Below are 12,833 nucleotides of genomic sequence, written 5' to 3' on the forward strand. Positions count from 1 at the left end.
AAAGATCAGGTAATGAATAGTCAGTCTATTCACTTGTGGGGGAGGTCGATGCTGGAAATGGACGAGAATCAGATGGTAACTTTTGTCGTGCATTCAGATGGTATTAGAGATGGCCCAGTGATAAAATATCATGATCATTTTTTTTGCTGCCAGGTGTTAGTGTATGACGATAGTTTCCTTAGAAGAGCGGGAGGCTCACGGCAAGGACTTGTCACTAGAGTCCAAGGCAAGGATGCGGCGTTGTCTCACTACATCGGGCGTTTCAACCACAAAAAGGTTTGTAGAAACAATTTAAGTACTTTGCAATTGTACTCATCTCACTTAGTGCCCATAAATTCATTACAATTTTTATGTAGATCATAATATACCACAAGGAATACTCCGATGACAATGCAAATTCCCACTGTTTTCAAAATGAAAGTTATTACAAGATTGTGTGGTGGGCACCCCCTCCCACTAAACGCAGAAAGAATAATTCTGATTGAGAAACAGTTTGCTCTATGCGTATTTGGCATTGGGTATGGGTGCCAAGCACTCAGAGCCCCCTATTTCATGTCCTACACAGGTCAGGCTCTAGCTGCAGGGGTTGAAGACCCGAAAAGCTTAGATGCATACAACAAGCGGCTGTTTATGAGGGAAAGAAGACGCCTGATGCCCGTTGAGATGCTGCCATCAACAGAAGAACGAGCTCGTCTACAGAGCTTGCACATCGAAGAGGTACAAAGTGAGGAAGAAGGAGGTGCATCGAAGAGGATAAAAACAACGGGCTCAGGTCCATCTTCTCCCGCTCCTGACTCATGACCATCGCCACCTCGCATGGCGCTCCGCCGCATTTGAAGCTCCCCAAGCCATCTGTTTCTTCTCTTTGCAGATGTGTTGTAAAGACCGTGTAATTTCTGAACTCTTAAGAAGTTCCTTCTGCCTTGCTCTATGAATTAGTCGTCTATAAGTCCATTGGTGTAACTCTAATAGACTATTGGCCTTTTCTTTTCCTCCCCCATGTCTAGTGTGCTTAAAATAACATGTTCTTGCCATGTAGTGGGTTTTTTCCATGCCTTGTGTGGACCATATTGATAGTGAGCCGTATGTCTTGGCAAAATATGGACCATGGTTGAATAGTATGTGCTGCATTGAAATAAAACAAAATGGTCAGTAGAGTACAATTTAAAATTTTGTTTTGTATATGTAGAATGCCAACCCACCATGTAATGTGTGATATGTTGCCCACCCCACCTTGTAAGGTAAGCCTTTTTCCAATCCAGTAAGGCTGCTTGAAATGATGTGAGCTTACTTTGTTGCTGTTCAACGTAATGGAAAATTTTATCTAGTGATTTCCACACGTTCGCCTTGTGATTCTGGATTTCCCCACCACCAACATTGTCTTTAACCACTTTATGTAACTGTTTCCATTTGTTGAACAGGTTTCTCCTTTCTTCTCTATCTGAATCTTTGAGGCTAAACCCAAGAAACCTTCTTGCCTTCACTCCACCTATCGATGCTTTCCTCGGTACCTTGTACCGACTTTGAGACATCTTAGGGTCCTCTTCGATTTTGACATTGCCTCCATGCAAACCAATGGCTTTGAGAACTCCCTCTAATGCTTTGATCACTCTTTTTGACTCACTCTCTGGATTTAATGTCCATGCAAAACATATGTACAAATGAACCACCTTTTCAATTATTCGACAAAGTGCATGAATTGTACAGACGTGAACTCTACTCAGAGGAATATCAAGCACTGGTTTAAAAGTTTTATCTTGAAGATGTCTGGTGGGAGCTCTATTCCATTGCACACTCTCAAGTGATTGTGCATCAGCCATGCAATATAAGCATGGATTTGTCACAGCTGCTCCGTGTGTTAGGTTGTACATACACTTAAGAGTCTTTAAGTCACCTACCATGTGCCATTCCACTGTGTAGTCACCAAATCCTTCCACTGAAATATTTCTTTGTTCACTAATGATAGAAGGAATTTGGGTTTGACTAAAAACCCAATCGAGGATTTCAAAATTTTTCTTATCAACCTGTAGAGTGAAAAACAAAAACATAAAATCAACAACCAAATAATCAATATTTTTGTTATCATAGAGTGAACAAAGTATACCTAAAATGATCCTAGAGTTAGAATGTTGTTTTCTGATTCCACGCTGAAGTATCGTGGATCCTCTTTCATTATTGATGGATCCAGAGCTCTGTTCATGAGGGTAATGGTGACTCTCTCCAGCTTTTTGTTCTTTAGGACCTCGCACTCGTCGAGCTTCAAAACAAACTTGAGAACCCCACCGCACTCGTCTCGATTGATGTCAAAGAAGTGAACTGCATACCTTTGCAATGCTTCAAGATCAACGAAGAGGTTGTTGTGCTCGTTAAACTGTACCTCTCTGCCACCCTTGCCTACGAACGTTGCTTCAATATGGAATGGTGACCCAAGTTTCTCAAACACCTGATCATTTACGTGTCGGCGAGCAGCCTTTACATGTGATGTCTTTGGCAGAAATGATCCTCTCTGTAGTTTATTTTGAGACTTTTTAGCTAATGCTTTGAAGAGTGCCCTGTATCCCATCTGCGAGATGCCACTCTCATCAAGTATTGCTTGCACTTCCATTGGTTTCAGTTGATTCTCGTTCATGAAGGAGCTAAGTAGCCTCCCTTTCAACTTACAAAATTTTTTCTGAGTAATCATCTCTTCAACTACTTCTTTTGGAACTAGACGGCTGTAATGCACTCCGGCATTGAAGCCTACACCGTTCGAGTTTGGATGCGACCTGCCAAAAAAGCACCGTGCGTTATGATCATGTATAGGAAAGTAAGTGTATCCATTTCTTAATGAAGCACATTGAAGAAACAAACTTCGAGTTACCTTAAAGCTCCTATTCATTTTTCCAGGCCACCACTACCAACCTTCATGTTCTCAATGTTGCACAGATCTCGTTTTCTTTTCCGACTACCAAGCACGGTGTCTTTCTCTCGCAAACTTGTGATCTTCTTCTGAAGGCCTTGGATTGTCTCTCTGTTTGATGAAATCTTTTGAGAGCATGCTTCATTAAGTTTCTTCAGCTGCATGTTCTCCATCGCCAGGAAGTTTCTTTGCCTTTCTGCATTCAATCCTCTCATTTCCAAATGTTCGGTGTATCCCAATAGCCCATCCTTGCCATCGCCTGTGAAATGTAAGAGGTTAGTGATATTAGCAAAGGGAGGTGGCACATTTGTCGTAGGATCCTTTGGATAAATAGACCCATCGGTTCACAAATCCAAATGATGTTCCTTGTTTGTCCTTCTAAGTTCTTTCTCCCATTGAGATAAGAAAGACTCCCTCCTACGTTTCTGCAACAACGGTGCGTACTCTTGCAATACATCAACATGAAGATGATGTGTGTTCTTTCTTTGGGTAACTGTTAAATATGAAGGGGCTGAGGATTGTAAGTTCAAATTAGTGTTTTCATCAGGTCTTGGGATTGGTTTTTATATATGTATCCTTATGTGAACCATTCCTTGAAGGAAAGGAAAAATAGAGCACCCAAGTTGTGATAAGAGACATCTCTTTGTGTCCATAGTTGTGGGAATGGCAGCTAAGGAAGTAATGATCTTTTGGCTCTTTAGGATTTGTTCGAATGCAGCTACTATGAAAAAAGCTTCCAAATGGGAAAGCTGCTTCTATCGTTGTGGCCCAGTGTGTGGGAAATTACTCATGGCCGTGGCGTCTTACTACCTTGAAGGCTCTAATTTTAGTTAAAAAGGTGGCTCTAATTTTAGTTAAAACCTTTTTAGCATTGACAACATGATCAAAATATTCCAAGCAGGGCCGAAAATAGAAATGTTGTTCGAGTAGCCCTACCCCAAGAAAGTACTTATTTTTACAAGCCCTTCCTAGGGAAGGGCAACCTCTCAAAGTGCCCTGTAAAGATTAATCATGCCAATGCTTGGAAATGGGACTTTTGGAGTTGTACCTAGAGGATGCTCTATGGACTTTGAGAGTCACTAATAAGTATGGAATCTGATTTTGAAGGTTGTTCAAGAATGCAGTGCCATGCACCTTAGAAGTTAAAAGTTAAGGTATACTTTTTACTATAGAAATTTAAGGTATGCTTTTTATATTTAGCTTGTTGGGAGGATTGTAAAGGAAGCGAAGCACAAAGACTGAATTTTGAAGTTTCAACTCAAAAGTTCAATTGCTCATGAGTTTGCTGGTAGGAGCAGCGGGCTACTCGAGTCGCAAATCTTGAATATTGAGACTTTTGTCAACCTCTTGTTGGCTGAGAGCTTCTATATCCAAGTTCCAATTGAGATAAGGAGGTTCAAGGGATGCCATGTAATCAAGGCTCGTGGGTTGGAATGAGAGAGAAAGTAAGTACAATAGAGATTGCCTCAAAGCATGGATGAATAATGCCTTATTGGAGAAAGAGAGTAATGATTAAGCACTCTTGTTGCTCCCCACTTTGACTCCATTTTTTTTGTCCTCATTTATCCTCCTTTTTTTGCTTTGAGTCCAAAGCACTCTCCTAGTTTGCTAGGCATGCTCCCAAATACTACTTATACAAACATATACTTATCACTTTATCCTATTTAAGATGGCACCAAGTCTTATGATTGTGATGTTGTAGTTTATGTTGTTATAATGATATGAGGATCTTACTATTTTCCACTGGTGATTCTTAGGAGATGAGAAAAACTTATAGGGAACTTGGAAGCTGGAAGGGTGAAGAGATGTCTGATGTGGATTTGTGGAAAAAATAATGGTAGCGGTAATTTTACAAGCTCAACAATGGAAGGTTTGGAGCTTGAGAGGAGACTCTTCATGGTCACAATTCCCAAGCTATGCCAATAGGAAGTGTCCACATCTCCAATGGGGCTGGACAGGAGCATCTCAACTACAGTGAAGAGGGCAATCGACTTCAACCATAGACACACGCCTCCATCGCTAGGCAGCAACATCCTAACCCTCAAGCAGGGGTGATCCCAACTATGCTTCTTCCACCTCTGCATGAGATGCACATACCTGGTAATGTAACTCTCCCCTTCTCTAATCTCCCATCTCATTTAAATCCCTTGCCATTTTCAAGAAGAAATTCAAAAATTCTCTAAGCAACTACAGCAAGCCCGAGAACTTGAAAGGGATAAATAGGCTAATGGAGAATATGGGGGAGAAGATCATGCCGGGCCACATGTATATCAGTCACAAGTTGAAGGAGAAGACAAAGAGGAGGAGAATAGCGCCTCTGATTTAGACCAAGATCCTAGAGAAGCTGTAGTTATTCCCATAAAGAACCTAGAGCTATGGTATTCCCAACTACACGATACAATTGTGATTGGAATCATGCATGGGGTTAGACCCTATGTAGAGACACTGAGAAACTAGATGTCTCACAACTGGGAAAACAAAAATATCAAGATGAACCATGTGCAGTATCTGCCAAATAACTACTGCCTTTTTTTTACATAAACCCAAATGCAAATCTGCAAATCATCATTCAAGGCCAGTGGCTCATAAGGAACTCCCCCCTTGTCATAAAATATAATATCTAACTTTACCAAATGATTTTCTCATATTAAACTGATCATTTAATATGGGAAGATACAAGGGGAACAAGAGTTAGGATATAGATATGTGCTTCTAGACCTATCTCAACAGGGGACCAAAAGGAGATATGGTTGCATCTCAATAGGGGTCCAAAAGGAGATGGTCTACCAAAGAGCACAATAAGTGCTTCCTGATTTACCTCAACAAGGGACCAAGACAAGAGATGGTTACATCTCAATAGGGGTCCAAAAGGAGGTAGTCTATCAAAGAGCAACGTGCATATTATGGAGCTTAAAAGACCTTAGGGTTAGCTTCATTAAAGACCTCCTAAAAAGTCCTTTGACCTTAGGCAAGCTAGGGCAGGCCTTAAGGTGGGAACCCTACCCAAGCATGAGGTGCTTTTCGGCTTGCTAACTAAAGTGCTTAAAATGTTTGCGGGAACCTTGCCCAAAGCTTGAGTTATTTTTATGCTTAAAATGACTAAGGTTCTTGAAGTGTTCAATTCAAAGATAAACTCTCAAGAGGCATCAATGGTTTTCATGCTTGATTGACTATGTGCTTGAAGTATTCAATTCAAACCAAATGACTTAAGAAGCATAAAAGATACATGTTCAAATGATCCTCCACCACATGTGGCCCTCATGATGTGCTTGAATCCTGTTGAATAGGTTTTAAAAGGGTCAAATGAGAATCTAGATGCATGAAAATAAATAATTAAGTTCTTTCTCTCAAAGAGGAAAAGAGGACACATATCCAAATGAAATAATTAAATAATACGAGAGAGAGAGAGAGAGAGTGAGAGAGAGAGAGAGAGAGAGAGAGAGAGAGGGAGGTAGGTTTGGACCAAGCATGAGAGGAGGGTATACTCTCCCACACACACGCAAACATTCTCTCATTATGTGAAGTGCAAAGTGCAAGAGCCCCATTTCCTTCTCCAAGCATGTTGAGAAGTGGAGCACCAACACTCTTGGCTACGGAATGCAAATCCAACCAAGAGCCATGCTTCAATGCTTACGCTTTCCATCTTCTTCATCTTCATTACTATGCTATTGTGCTATGCTAAGAAAGAAGAGTGATCCACTGATGATAAGTGAGGAACTATTTCTTTCTCCTATGAATGATTCTTCTTCCTCTTCCCTACCCTCATTCCCCGCTAGCTCTCTCCACCTTCGAAGGTGTTTGAGGCCTTGGGACTAAGACTTGGGATATTTAATGCTTTTTGCAAAGTTTATGTCATGCTTGTGGTGCATGAATCTTTCCATATTCATAGCATCACAAAGGTCACAAGGAACATAAAGATTGTATTGTACCAAGTCTCTCTTGATGGGAGAATCTATAATACAAACGCCTTTTGGAGGGGGGACCGGCTCCAAGTAAATTGGGTCCTCAACTATTGTCATGTTCTCTAATACTCTCTCTCTCTTGCAAAAGTATTGTTCATGCCAAGTTAATTAAGTACTATGTTTATGTTGCTACCATCAATTAAGTTCACCCTCTATGTTCTCAAAGTGATCTCACAAAAATGCTCACTCTAATTCTCTTTTAATTCCGCTATTCTCAAAGTTCATAGACCATTTCCAGTACACCCCTTACATTTTCAACTGGCATCAAGGCTTTAACCATAGAGCACCTAAGACAACCAAGGCCCCTGTATGGGTCAATTTTCCTGACCCACCGGTGGAATACTACCCATGGCTCAAAAATATTGGGGCCAATGTAGGAAGAGTTTTGGGGCAAAGGTCAAGAATTGGAATTAATCCCAAGTGGGATCCATAGCTACTCATTGAAGTTGATCTCAAGGGTGAGTTGAAGAGTCTGATTCCAGCTAACAACTCTGCTAGTAATCTGCTCCATCTGTAGTTGGTTCTATATAAGAACCTTTCCAACACATGCTTTCATTGCATGAGGTAGGGACACTATTTAAAAGATTGCCCAGATCTCAAAACCACTTCTCCATAGGAATAGCCACAACAGGAAAGCAAAGATACATTCTAGCCTGTACACAAGAGGAATAGTGCTAGGAACACCAAAAAATCCAAGCGATCCCCTAATAGAAATACAAATAGTTTAAGCCCTCTGTTTCAATAGGTCTTTGACCCCTTTCACTATGATATTCTTGAGGAAGAAGCCAACAAAGAAGAGCTGAATGAAGGTACATCAAACAGAGAAGAGGAAGATATAGCTCCAACACCTAAGGACAATATATTTCAACCCATTGTAGATGGGTACAAATCCCCACCTCCTCTTGAAAATCCAACAAGTAAAACAAGGGGGCTCTCTTCAACTGATTCCTCAGACACTGAAGAGGCTATTGTGCCTAGTAAATCATTCAAGGGAAAAGGAATAATTGATACATGCCTTTTTAAATCTCAATTGCAGGAGATGACACACTTGCAAAGACACAGATGAGGAGTGAAGTTGACAAATTAGTAGACATTGTTATGACACAAGTAGAAGAAGAAAGGCTTCCCATGGCCCCTCAATCCTCTTTCAAAAGGAAAAAAGGCACTTCCAAAGACCCTACTAGATCATCAGTCACATTTGCAAAACTACTAAAAATAGCAATAAAATGAAAAGCCCACATATCAAAGCATTCACTTATAACTGCAAAGGACTCACAGACCCTCTCAGAGCCCATGTAATTAAAAAGTGGATTATGGACACTAATCTTAATCTTGAATTCCTATTTTTAAAGTTAATGGTTCTAAGCTAGCTTCAAACCTTCAAAGGTTGGGTGTTGGATACAGCTGGTACTACACTGACCATGTATATGGAAGGGGAGGAGCAACACTAGGAATCTCAAAAAAGTACAATTCATATGTGCAAAATGTTTACAATTCAACAAAGGGCAATTGTGTGGTTGTCTTCAAGAATTTGGCCTTCAAGAATATGCATTTCCTGCAAAGGAGGTGGGTTTATGATTGTCATAGGCATAACAATATCATCAGAAAGCCTGTCCTACATCTCTCGATGCTCTTGGCATAATGCATATAACAGTGGACTAAGCAAAGATCACAAGGAGAATTCTGCAGATAGCATTCTTTTGCAAGGCTTGCTGGAACAGTCCTCTGTATATGCCACACATCCACCACGTAAAGACTTGTCCTTCCCCAATAGAAAAGGCCGCATGAGGATTGACTGCACAAAAGGCTAAAGTGGTAGAGGCAAGTTCCAATCCACCCTCCACAAATATGGCATGGCATGTGCAGGGTGTTGTCCCAGGTACTTTAGTATTTTGATATTCCTCTCAAACAAGACACATGGGAAAATCAAGCCTAATTACCAACAAGAATCAAAGTGGTCAGCACAACCACAGATGCCCGTATATTCAGCTCGGTTTCTCGTATGGCCACCACATTTTTTCTTTGTATTTTGGCAAGCTCTACTTCTTGTGACCACAACATAGATTTCTTGGCTAGCTCTGCACCTGCTTGAGTCATCTCAGCCTTCCTAGTGTTCTCAAAGATCTTGGTCTTTGCTTGAGCAAGAAGCTCCTTCTGTTTTGCAATCTGAACCTGCGATGGCGATCTTGGCGCTAGTGGCCGCGTCTTTTGGCAGAGGAAGGACAAGTACTCGTGGCCGGGGACATCGACGATCTGCTTGACATTGGCATTGTATATGAGGAGGCCAAATTCGTTGAGCTCAAGCTGCGCTTTCTCGAAGACGGCGAGCTTGAACTGCTTGGTGCCTTTGAAAATGTCCTCCATGGTCATGGCGGGCGGCGAGGACGTGGGTTTCGCATTCGATGATGCCCTTGACGAGGTCATTGACATGGTTGTAGTTTTGTTCATGGGGGCCGATGAGGCGGGCGTATTTGATGAGGGCGGCTTTGGGGCCGATGGTGAAGACGGTGGGGAAGACGAAGCTAGGGGATCTTTTCGGCGCTCATGGCTTGAATGTCGAAGTCGTAGGAAGGTTTTGTTGGCCAGCTTGTCTCTGTCAGTCTCTTTGTCTCTTTCTCTCTCTCTCTCACTCAAGAAGCACGCGCAGAGAACTCTCTCTCTCTCTCTCTCTCAAGGAGCGCGCGCTGGCGCGAGCTCCTTGAGAGAGAGAGAGTGCGCATATTCCTGCTGCCGACTATTCAAAGTATGACGGAATCCCCAGCGCACGTGCACCTGTTGCTGCAGCATCACCGGACACCACGGGCCGTCAGCCTGCCCACATGCAGCACGACCGGCCCAGTTTCGGCGGCAATTTTGTCGAGGGTTTATTCACGCGTGATCAACATGCTGTTAATGCTGTTAGGGGTTTTCGTAGCGTTTTTTCTGCATTCCATGTAGTTACGATCTTGGAAGCGTTTCTTTGAGACGAATCGAGGGAGATGCCTTTATCATCAAAAGGGAAACTGAAGGGTGAGCGAGTTGGTGAAAGGCAAATTGACAAGCGACAAGCGCTGCGCGGAGATGTCACAAGGGTGAGACAACTGACAACACAGGAATGACGACCAAGCAGTGGCGAGGTGCAGGTGGAAAGACAAGCAAGGAGGGGTGGGATAGGACAAGCGAAGAACGTGCTGCTCACTTGTAAACTGCTTTTTTTTTAATATATGCACACTGGGCTACGTATGCAGCGATGACTCTTGGTTGAGTTGGTTCACCGAGCAGAATAGAGCGCATTTAGCTGATGTCGTGAGCTCTATCTGGGCTGTGGGGTTTTTACCAGTCGTTGCTATGAGCAAAGAAAGGTAAAGTCTCAGGGGAATCTTATAAGATTCTATCTAATGGGTGAACATAGATCCAGTAGGACTTTGCTGAGCATTGATGTAATTAAACAAAATAACCTAAGACCACAACTCTGCACTGTATATATGTTACAGAAGAGAGGAATTGACTGACGTTATTTGTGTACGTTAACAATTTGATAACGACAACGAAAGCCTTCTGTATCAGAAGCGGTTTTAGCTAGTTAAGGACAAGAGCGGCAGCACCGTTGAGCTCTCCTATTGCAGTCTTCAGATGCGTGGTGCCGAGCAAGGGAGTGGAGAGGCACAGCCTTTGGCATAGTAGGTCTCCATTGCAGTCGAGATAAACCTGCCCATGTCATGTTGCAGTGCATTGCAGCTAGGCGAGGAGGTCATTTATGTACAAGCACTATGGCGAGACAGGTTACATAAAAGGCCCGTAGCTTGCACATGCAAGTTGCACTAAAAATAGAAAGGCACTGCTTGAACACCATTGCAAACGGCTAGGGGAGAGGCATTGCTTTCCGATACCTGCGGTAGAACCACGTTCCTACTGCGGTACGCTAAGTTCCAATTCGGTGGTGGGGTAGCCTGAAATCTTCACCGATCGGTACGTGATTTTGGGTGCATGTGCGCAGCCTGAGAGAGAGAGAGAGAGAGAGAGAGAGAGAGAGAGAGAGAGAGAGAGAGAGAGACGTGCCCACAGGAGCTGTAGGGGAAAAAATTTCCCAAAATACCCTTGTATCTATTTTTGGTGGGATTGTTCAAGATTTTTAAATCTTTATTCCTTTTTTACAATTGAGATCCGTTTTTGCATGCTTAGCAGGTAATTTGTCACAAATTACCTTGAGGAAAAAAGGCAATTATGTCTAGAGATATGAAACAATTCATCTCCAAAGCCTACATCATCAACCCATATTCTCAATCTAGCATCTTTTCAATCTTTGGAGAAATTTAACTTCACAACCAGGGGTATTTTGAGAATTTTGGAAAATTTGAATGGCATTTTGGAAATTTATGAAAAAATAATAGGGGTATTTTGGGAGTTTTTGAAATTTGAGGGGTATTTTGGTAATTTCCCCTTTAAATATCTAACAAGCTGAAAAGACACAATGTGAAGGATTGGCTCCGAGTTATCGCTTCTAAGAAGGACAAAAATGTGTATGAATTGAGATACTTCAATATCCAAAACAAGAGAAGAAGATTGTTTAATGTCGTAGGAAACTATCCCAAGAGACCTTAGTGATCTATCTATTGATGTGTGTGTGTGTGTGTGTGTGAGAGAGAGAGAGAGAGAGAGAGAGAGAGAGAGAGAGAGAGAGAGAGAGCAGTGTTCACGAAAGATTTTTCTGACAATCGATGTGAAAAAGGAGAGTATTGGAAATCTCTCGGTTTAGTGAAAATTTTAGGGTTTTTACCATTAAAATCCTCCAACTTTAGCCGAGTAGAAAAGGGTAGATAAAGATAAATAAAGGGAGTATAAACTTTGAGCCATATGCTTTGGAATTGTTTTTCGGTGCAAGGTTAGGTGACCCTCCAAAGTAGCCGAGACTTTTCACTTTTTGTCCTTTAAAAATACAATAAAGGGTGTTTTTTGTGGAGAGAGAGAGAGAGAGAGAGAGAGAGAGAGAGAGAGAGAGAGTATAACAAAAAAACAGACATTACATCATAAAATATTTGGCCTACTCGATGGCAAGCTCATCATTTTTGCTATAATCTCACTCTCTTCTCTCTCTAGCAGCGCACTCCATGTGCCCTGCTAGAGAGATAAGGAGAGGGCGAGGGAGGGAGAGACAGCATAACAAAAAGAAATAGACATTATGTTATAAAATATTAGGCCTTGTCCACGGCAAGCTCGTCAGGTTGGAATTCCTCTCTCTCTCTCTCTCTCTCTCTCTCTCTCTCTCTCTCTCTCTCTCTCTCTCTCTCTCTCTCTCTCTCTCTCTCTAATAGTCGAGGGGAAAAAGCTTGAGGACAATAGGGGTCGAGAGTATAAAGAGAAAACCCTCAAAATGGGTCCTTACCCCGGATGAGGCGTCATGCTCAAGCAGAGCCAATAATACTACGAACAAGTATGCCATTGATTTCACCCCCATCTTTCTTCTTATGTTGTTAATGATTAAGGAGCTTGCCAACAACAAGGACCCTTATTCTATAAGAAACCTCTCCTCTTGCCATCGCATTTTGACACTCCCTTCTCCCCCCCCCCCCCCCCCCCCCTCTCTCTCTCTCTCTCTCTCTCTCTCTCTCTCTCTCTCTCTCTCTCTCTCTCTCTCTCTCTCTCTCTCACACACACACACACACACACACACACACACACACACACACATTTCCCACGACGCTAAAATTCTCTTCTTTTTCTTCTAAGTCCTTCACTGATTTTCCCTTTTTGTTTCTCTCTCTCTAGAAATCAACACCGACATGGAGTCCTAGATCTAGCAATTCGTCTAATGAGTAGCAATTTAGGAACTGCCAACAGCTATATGCAAAATTTTGAAGTGTATCTTATGTAAACAACATTTGTCACAAATTCGGCAAAGTCACAATTTCTAAAGTGTTCTTTATGTAAACATCGTTTGTCATAGATTCAACAAAGTCACAATTTTTAGCCGGCTACAACCCTAATTTTTTTGA

General features: G+C 42.0%; 1 pseudogene; it reads right to left on the reverse strand.

Annotated features, from left to right (window-relative positions):
* Positions 1-8,900: 8,900 nt before the first annotated feature.
* LOC147427572 (flotillin-like protein 3 pseudogene) lies at positions 8,901-12,377 on the reverse strand (annotated as a pseudogene).
* Positions 12,378-12,833: the final 456 nt, after the last annotated feature.

The sequence above is a fragment of the Adiantum capillus-veneris genome, chromosome 23 (assembly GCF_014529385.1).
Source record: "Adiantum capillus-veneris isolate H3 chromosome 23, ASM1452938v2, whole genome shotgun sequence".
Classification (NCBI taxonomy): domain Eukaryota; kingdom Viridiplantae; phylum Streptophyta; class Polypodiopsida; order Polypodiales; family Pteridaceae; genus Adiantum; species Adiantum capillus-veneris.